Consider the following 9,951-nt stretch of genomic DNA (forward strand, 5'->3'; position numbering starts at 1 on the left):
AACAACAACAAGAAGATAGCCCTCAAATGACAACCCTAACCTGAGTGGCTTGACGTTTTCTGATTCTCAGCAATAGCATAATTAAAACTTTCTACCCTTAGTTCTGGACCCACGCAGAGCCTAGCCAACCTACTCTCATAGAGTTCTTCCGACTCCTTCGAGTCCTGGATAATATACCTGAACCTATCAAAATTTTATTTAAAATGTCTCCTAACCCGACAGTAAGGGGGTTCACCCAAGCCTCAAGTCGTTGGTATGCAACGAAGGTGTTTTGTGACTCAGAGAATAAGCAGCAAGGATATCTGTGTTGAATTTCCAGCAACTGATGACTGGAAACAGGACAATGTTTAGAAAGGGTATTTCTAATGGAGCAATGTAGGCTATAGAGTATCTATGATGTGAACTACAGGTATGCACGGTAACAAACACAGCCATTGGGCATTCAGATATCAGAGCACCTGTTAGTGTTTACCATCTATATTATTTACGACTCACGTACAAAACCCTGGATGAAATCTACTTTCCGTTTCTCTGATATCTTACCCCTCATGATCAATTAAAGATCTTTAAGAATAAATCCTTGCAGAAGAACTTACCTACGAGGTCCTATATGGAATAGCCCATCTTGAAATAGCCTGAGTGAAGAATTTCAATTTATGGTCGCAGACTCACTATATTTTGCACACGATCTTTTTTTATTTACTGGTTGTAGTTGATTACAAGCAAATGCACTAGTAGTGTTAAAACACTGCAATATATTAATGTTTTATGCGACATATTGAACCGTGTAGCCACGTAAATCACGTTCAAAAATCAAATTGTCTGTCACTGGCAGTGTTGCCAGATTGGTTATACAAAATTCTCCAAAACAACCTAAAAATCCCAATTTCAATAAATATATTCTCTTCTGTCTTGATCATGTAGGTTTTACTAATATAGAAATTACCTAATATACTTCATATAAGCGCAAGCAAACTAATTACAACAATATAAAGGTTTAATCGTCTTTGTTTCTTCATAGAAATTTGTACTGAATATCCCCATCAGACACTCAAAATCCCCAAATCTAGGAATAAATTTCCATATCTGGCAACACTGAGTCTGGTCATCTTCACAAAAGACAGTAAATCCAAACATTTCAAAATGGTGGTAAAAATAATCAAAAAGAAAATACGTTTATTGTATTGAATTATTTATTAAGATTTAATTTTAACCAACTGCTGTACAAGGATATATGGCACAGTTTCTTCCTATACAAGCTCTAAATATTGACATAATTGTAACTAGGCAACTGAATGAACCCATACATAATTATAGCATACAAAAATAAATTCTGATAAATATTTTGATATTTAACTATTCTAAAATTGAGAATAAAATGGTTTTATATAAATCATGATAAAAGAAAATTTTAATAAAACCAGGCAACTGAAATGAACCCGTAAATAATTATAGCATACAGAAATAAATTATGACAAATATTTTGATATTTAATTATTTTAAAGTTGAGAGAAAAATTCTTTAGCATTCATTATGAAATTTTTTTTTTATAAAGTTAAACCATGTTTTTTTACTTTTAGTTAGGAAATTTCTATAGATAAAAGTAGTTTTTCCCCTAGGTTACATTACCCTGTATTCCTGTAATGCATGACAATAATACCGCCCAATTATAGAAAGGATGGCGTTTCCCTGCTGTTATTCATGTTATTCTACAAGTCTTTCATTGAAAGTGAAGGTAAAAATATATTAGCACTGATTTGGATAATATAATACTTTAATTTCTTGCCAATTATGTGAACCATATATTTTTCCATCTGGTTATCTTATGTTTTATGCATTTCTACCATTATTGTTGGTGAAAACAATATAAGTATAACCCAACTCTACTACATAAAACAATTATTGGGATCCGAGTGGGAAAATTGGTTATATTTGAATGGGGAAACCCAAAGAAATATTGGTTTTATTGTAGTGAGAAATCATTGTAAAACAATGTTTTAAAATACATAACTCGTATGTCCTGGGAAACCGGGATTATTGTGTGGGGAAAACAGAGCACTGGAAGGAAAGAAATACTTTATACTGAGCCCTAACAACTCGCCGTGACCTAAAAACACGCCGTGATCCCACAACATGCCCTAACCTAACAACACGCCATGACCTAGTAACACCCCCTAACCTAACTTAGGAGTCCGGGTACTTCTTACGTCCTGGGGGCATGTCGTCTCTCTACCCCCCTTACGACCATCTCCTGTGACCCACCCTTACCTGATATGACCCACGACACTGTACAGCATCACTTACCGTGAATAAAAGGTTATGTAATGGTAAATTTGTATTGTATTACAGGGTGTGATTTCGACGAAACTCCTTCCTACTAAAAGACGAGGGTTTGAATTCATGTAAGAAAAATCGGTGATTATATCAAGTTTCTTAGTCTAGGTTTTACTATGACTAGCTTACAAAATCAGACTTTCTTAACACTGAATTAAATTTAGAAACTAAGTAACATTATTATGACAAAAGCCATAGGGCCTAATGTGGACTTACCTGGCTGCTCAAGTCTGGAGGCTAGCCTACGTCCTATTTAGTTTAGTTTGTCAAGCTTAAATATCCTTTTTCAGACAGCAACTAGTCTGAAATTATTGATTATCTTGTAAATAAAAACACAACACAAAAAAAACAGCATAATTCATCGCACACTTAATAAAAACATGACTTTGTAAACGTTCAAGGAAGAATTTTACAAATTACAGATCAGATCAGATTCAGGTTGAGGCTTTGCCTTTGCAACGGCGCCTCTGTGTCTTTTAGTTTTGTGTGTGCCTTATTTTCACTAGTTTTTCTCTTTTCATCCACATTTGTTGTACCCTTTTCTTATTTTCAATATTTTCTTCACAGAAAAGGAATTTTCCAACTGTTTGTGCACTATCTTCTTCGTATGGTTGTTGTAGCTCAATTGCTTTTATTCTTATATCACTAAACTGTGGACAATGTAACATAAAGTGGTTAGCATTTTCTTCTACATCACAGAATACACAGTTTATATTTCCATCTTGGTGTCTGTTTTTTATATTCAAGCCCAGTGAGTTTGTCCTTGCTCTGAATAATAAAATTGACGAAAATGTGTTGTCATACACTTCCTCCTCCTTGATTTCACTTTTCCAGTTTTTATACAAAATTAGACTCTCCTTGCACTCCATTTCACTCTTCCATTTGCTTGTGTCCCATTCTCTTGTTCTCTTCTTTATGTCCTCTTTCGTACATCTCTTGACTTCTCTCATCGCCATCCCACATTCCTCAGCATACTTCTTCACATGCATCCACCACTTCCTCTCTTTTTCTTCCATATCATTTACTATTTCTGTTAGTAAGTCCTTTTCTCCCTTATAAATGCTATTAAGGTACCTCAGCTTTCCATCCATTACCCTTGTTTTCATAGCAGATGCTCCTACATCCCCTCTCAAGGCTACAATTGCTGTATTCTTTACACCCCCCTAACATCCTTCTATATACTCCATTCTCTATTCTTTGCAACTTTTCTATTTCCGTTTCCGTTAAGTTAATTACGTTTGTTCCATATGATATAGAAGGTAGTGCTACACTTTTCCAGTATGCTTTCCCTATCATTATCTTATTACAACTTTTTTCTATGATCGAATATGTAAGATTAGCTAGCTTTTGCGCCTTAACTATCATTTCACTTTTCTGTGTTTTGAACATATTCCTACTATCATCTACCTTGATACCTAGGGATTTAATATTGCTTACTACTCTTATTCCCTCTATATTATCTGGTTTCTCCTTCATATTATATATAAGTACGCTACTTTTGTCTCTATCTATGTCTAAACCACACTGCTTTCCTATATCTATCACTTTCCTTATGTTCAATTCAGCATCCTCTATATTCTCAGCAAGCACTAGGACATCATCAGCAAAAAATAATACTACTAGCTTTATAATATCATTTTTAAAACCATCACCTTCCTTTTCTACTTGTTTTATAATCTGATAAGTAATTAATTTGAACAATGTTGTAGAGCCAGTACAGCCTTGCTTTATTCCACTACTTACGCTCAATTTTTGTTCTACTCTTTCCCCTATGTCTAACGTAGTCGAGTCTCCCACATATACTTCTGCTATAGAGTTAATTATACTAGTATGTACTTTATATTGCTTTAATGTTTCTATCAGCGCTTCCCTTTTTATGGAATCGAAAGCTTTTTTGAAATCTAAAGAGGCAACTAAGAGTTTTTTTCTTATTTTTGAAAGTTTCTTCGACCATGTATTGTAAGATGAGTATATTATCCTCAATCCTTCCTCCCTCTGTAAATCCCGCCTGACCATCCTCTATGGCATTATTACTTTTTAGATGTCCTTCTTTTTCATCTTTTATAACAGCCATGTATATTTTATATGATACATTTGTGAGCGCTATTGGTCTCAATTCCTTTGCTGTTGGTTTGTTTTTCTTTTTTAACATTTTTGTTCTGGATTCTTTCCAGCTTTTGGGTTTTTCTTTGCTGGCTAGTTCCTCTTTGTAGAAGTTCACTAGAGTATTCTTACATATATCACTCATCATCATTGCTTTGTAGTAGTCTGGCTTTAGTCCATCTGGCCCAGCTGCTTTACCTTTCTTTAGACGTTTAAGCATTTTTCTAATTTACCTTTACTCATTTCAGCGGCGGGCATGGGTTTAATTATTCCTTTGACATTAAGTACAGCATCGTAATGCTCCCTTAGATGTTCAGGTATACTATATTCATTTACAATTATAATGTCGTTTTCTCTTCTCAAATTATCCAGGTATTCACTCTATTTCTCCTCATTCCAGATCTCAGTTATTTTATTTTCATGTGTGTTGTAGACTGTTTTCCAAAATTTTACTAATTCTTCTTTAGCCTCTTCATCTGATAGTTTATTTCCTCTATCTCCATATAATTGTATTGCCTCTCTTTTTATTTCTTTGCTATCTCTTAATTTGTTTATGTTTTCCCATAGTTTATTATTTTTATCATCTCTTATCTCCCTGGTCTTCTTTTTCTCATATAACGTTATGCTATCTTTCACCAGTATTTGTACTTCTTTCTTCTTATGATTGTATTTTTCTTCTAATTCTGTTTTTAACCTAATATCTTTTTCATTTATCTTTTTTCTATTAAGTTCCTTTCTCTCCTTAATCTTTCTCCTTATTTCCTCAGTTACCCAAGGTTGTTCTTTGGTCTTCCCTTCATTTGTTACCCTTCTCCTATACGTTTTAGCCAAATGTTCTTGTTTCATTTCTGCCATTATCATGTTTAGCTCTTCAATGTTTTTTACATCCTTGCTAACAAGTTTTCTCTTTATATATTTCATATATTCGTCTATATCTTTTGTGTCATTGCTATAATATGTAATTTCATTCAATCTTATTCCAAGAGATATAACAAAAAGGTACCACATGAAATGAGTACGACTTATTGTAGAGTCACCTATATATCCTTTATATAAAAAGCATATGTTATGTAATTTATTCTTATATTATACTAATTATTATAGAAAATAATAAAATGTAATAGAAAAAATATATAATTTTTGTATTAGGAAGGCTATAAGTAAAACAAAATACAAAAAACTGAGATATAATACAAAAACATGAAGCCATGAAGCTCTGAAAATGTTCCACGTGATAAAAACGTAAACAAAACAAAACTTGAACCTGAACCTGAGCTGCCGTTTTACGTAGAAACACAATATTTAACTATATTTAAGGGTAAGAATCAAGTAAATTAAAGTTAATTTCTATATTTATGTAGGAATTTAATTCATGGTTAGATATAAAGCGATAGATATCATAGTTTAAGTCATTATTATATAATATTAAGTCGGTAATTAAGTCTTGGCTCGATGTCATGTCAGGCTTGAGATCGTGTTCGTTATTTGGTCCAAAAATGTGTTATAAAAGGTGTTAATTAGTGTTAATTATCTATGAATATAATAATTTAGCCTTTTTCATAAAAAAGTATATTGTAAGTTTAGTATTTAAGGATATGATAACCGTGCAAAGGTATTCAAATTTCAATTATAGCCTTTGAACATAGGCATCCAGGAGGCTTGTCCAGGATCGGGTGAATATATATATATATGTATATGGATAAATATCAACACAACATCGTGTTCAAATAGAAATAAATTTCTACCTCATACTTGGGATCGAACGCTAGCCCCTTCAAATGAAAGGCCAGGTCGAAACCAACCATGCCACGAGAGGCCATAATAGGAATTCGGAACCTGACGCTAACTAGCTGTCCGAGGATTTACCTGGCGAGACATCAGTCTCTTACCAGCGAGTTTTACCCGATTTCCCCGGCCCACCACGTGACACAATTGGTAGTAATTCATTCAAATTACCTCTAATGAGTCAATATGGATAAATATCAACACAACATCGTGTTCAAATAGAAATAAATTTCTACCTCATACTTGGGATCGAACGCTAGCCCCTTCAAATGAAAGGCCAGGTCGAAACCAACCATGCTACGAGAGGCCATAAAAGGAATTCGTGTATATATATATATATATGTATATATTATATATATATATATATATATATATATATATATATATTTATATTTATTTTATTTATAGATTTTATTTATATTTATATTTTATTTTATTTATATATTCTATTTATATTGTCTTAGATACGATATGATGATGCTTCTTTTACGATATACGAAATGCGGAGCCTTTGTATATCAACGGCCGGTTCCTCCAGAGAACGTTAAATTCGGACACCGATTGAACTAAACTCCCCTGTCCTAACCTAACCTAAAAGCCGTGACTTTACCTACTTACCTTACCGCGTTAGCCCCCCCCCTGCGACCCCCCTTAAACTGATGTATTCTTAGTTAGCTGTCATCATGCCTACACCCCCGAAATGTAATTCCGGTGTACCTTGCCAGGAGTGAAACTGGTATGGAAGCAAGTGTAGGGTTCAGACTTTGTCCTAGGGTAGGTTAACCCTTTTACCCCCGGGGTATTTGGAAATTTCCAACCCTTAACCCCCAGGGGGTTATTTCTTTCCCAGCACATTTTGCAGTATATTTTTTTTAAATTGCTCTAACAGCCTTAATTTTTGTCATAGAGAGGTCAGGTTGGTCTCATTCTCTTGGAAAATGCCTGAATTTTCTCAAAAAATTATAAAAAAATATGAAAAACTAATTTTTATAGCATTTTTTTGCAAGGACGTACGGGTACGTCCATGGGGGTAAAGGGATGGCTTTTGTGAAACGTACCAGTACGTCCTTTGGGGGTAAAAGGGTTAAGGGTACGGCTGTCTAAGTGGTCTTATTATTATTATTATTATTATTATTAATTGCTAAGCTACAACCCAAGTTGGAAAAGTAGGATGCTAAAAGCCCGGGGGGCTCCAACAGGGAAAATAGCTAAGTGAGGAAAGGAAACAAGGAAAAATAGGATAGTAGCATTAAAATAAATGGAGCCTTTGTATATCAGCGGCCAGTTCCTCATTAGTCGATTAAAAATGGACATCAGCTATCCTAAATTTTCTCCCCTAACCTAATCTACAAGCCGTGTCTTAAACTACATACCTAACGGGGGCGCGACCCCCCTTACACTGCCGTATTTTATGTTAGCCATGATAATACATACAGGTGGCCGCTATCATTCATACACCCCAAGTAAATATATCCTATATAAACTATAAAAACTTTAGCAAAATAAGTGGAAGAGAAATAAGATAGAATAGTGTGCCAGAGTGTACCTTCAAGCAATAATGTTGAACAGTTATAGGTCAAAATGAAGAGAGTAGCCATAGGTGAGGCTTTCATTAGCATCATTATTGAATTTTAATGTAATAGATTGTAAAGATGAGTTGCTGATTTGTGCCTGTAGGAATGTGATATCTGGTGTTCCTCAGGGTGGCATTCGAAGCCAATTACAGTGAACCCTCGCTACTTCGCGGTTCGACCATCGCGGATTCACCACTTCGCGGATTTTTTCCATAACCCATATATATACAGTAATATATATATATATATATATATATATATATATATATATATATATATATGTATATGTATGCATGTATTTATGTATATATGTAGGTATGTATATGTGTATACATATAAATATATATATATATATATACACACACACACACACACACACACATATATATATATATATATATATATATATATATATATATATATATATATATATATATATATATCTAAAGTAGGAAGATGTGATGTAGTTCTAAGGGAAAAGTATGGGAAATATGTCTGGGTAATAAGCAAAGCTCTACCTCCAGTTTGTTTCTAGGCCTACATTATGATCAGAGATAAATGTAAACAAAACATTGGTTGCCATTTTTTATCGTGCTTTTTAGCATGTTTAGGAAATGCATGATATAAAATCACCTTTAATATTTGTGCCTGTTTTAGTTTAGGGTACTGTAGTACATGCATTAAGTGTTCTGTACATTAAAGGGTAGTTTGTTAACAGTACTACGTACAAGGGAAGGTTTTTAAAGTCTGAATATACATGTTGAATAAATAGGTAAATATGGTGTCACTACTTCGCGGATTTTCACCTATCGCGGCCGCGACTGGAACCTATCTACCGCGATAAACGAGGGTTCACTGTACTTTTCATTCTACATACACGTGATATGGGGTTTAGCCTAAAAAACAAGCTCGTTGCATATACAGATGATGCTACTCTCTTTGCATCAATTCCATTTCATGGCTGTAAATCTGCATTTACTGAATCCCTAATAGAGATCTACCTAAAATTAGTGTATGGTGCAAATTATGGGGTATGAAGTTGAACCCTAACAAACCTGAAAGTATGACTCTAACTAGGTCAAGGATAATCTTAATTTGTTGGGCATAAACTTGCTGTCTGTTGAATTCTTATTCTGGATCTTGATATTAATATCTGGTTCAGCAGTTTGTTCAGTTATATTAATACTGTATATGTATTTATTATCATATAATAAATTTGTATTATTCCTAACTATACAAACCTGAAACTTTGAAGTTACATTGCCCCCCTAAACCATCCCAAAAGTCGTAGGTTAAGGTCAAAGTGAAGGTTATGCTACCTGGTAAGTGGGTGGGGCTTCCTCGTCACCTGTCCGTCAGCTGTGTTCACCTTGTTATAAGGTTAACAACCATTTCCTATGAAGGTCTCAGGTTTGTATAGTTAGGCAAAATACAAATTGATCTAAAAATGTGATAATTTAATGTCTTAGTGATAATATATTTTTCAATATCAAACTTACCCGATGATCATATAGCTGTCAGCTCTGCTGCCCGACAGAAAAAACCTACGGGCGGAATACGCCAGCGATCGCTATACAGGTGGGGGTGTACATCAACAGCGCCATCTGTCAAGTAGGTACTCAAGTACTCGATGTCAACAAAGAACCAATTTTCTCTCTGTCGTGCCAATGGCAGGACCTACTTAATACGCCGTCCCTAACTGGATTTATTTTCACAACGATTTGGTGAAGTACACTATTCCAGTTTTGAGCTTTCGCTATGCAGGGGTTTTATCTTCATTTCAAAACTTGAACTTGTTTTGGATAGATTTAATTATGGTGACGAAGAGAGTATGGACTCTCTTTCACTTTTAAATGGCCGACCCTTCCCTTAGACGGAAGTGTGTTTAGGTTTTTGGTAATTTTGCTTAACAAGTTATAGATCTATTTATTTTATATCTCTCCGCCTTTATAGGCCTCTTCGATTAACTTTCCATTTATTATAAACTTATAAAAAATTAATTTTTATGTTTGTTTATATGCGACCTTTCCTAATAGTAGGCGGTCCTTACTTGGAACCGAAGTTATTTAACATTGAGCCCGTCATATCGTATTTAACCTTTTAAGAATTTAATACTTTTTTAATTTTAATGTTTTATGAAAGAATTTCTTTGATA

Source organism: Palaemon carinicauda, chromosome 36 (assembly GCF_036898095.1).
Source record: "Palaemon carinicauda isolate YSFRI2023 chromosome 36, ASM3689809v2, whole genome shotgun sequence".
Taxonomy (NCBI): domain Eukaryota; kingdom Metazoa; phylum Arthropoda; class Malacostraca; order Decapoda; family Palaemonidae; genus Palaemon; species Palaemon carinicauda.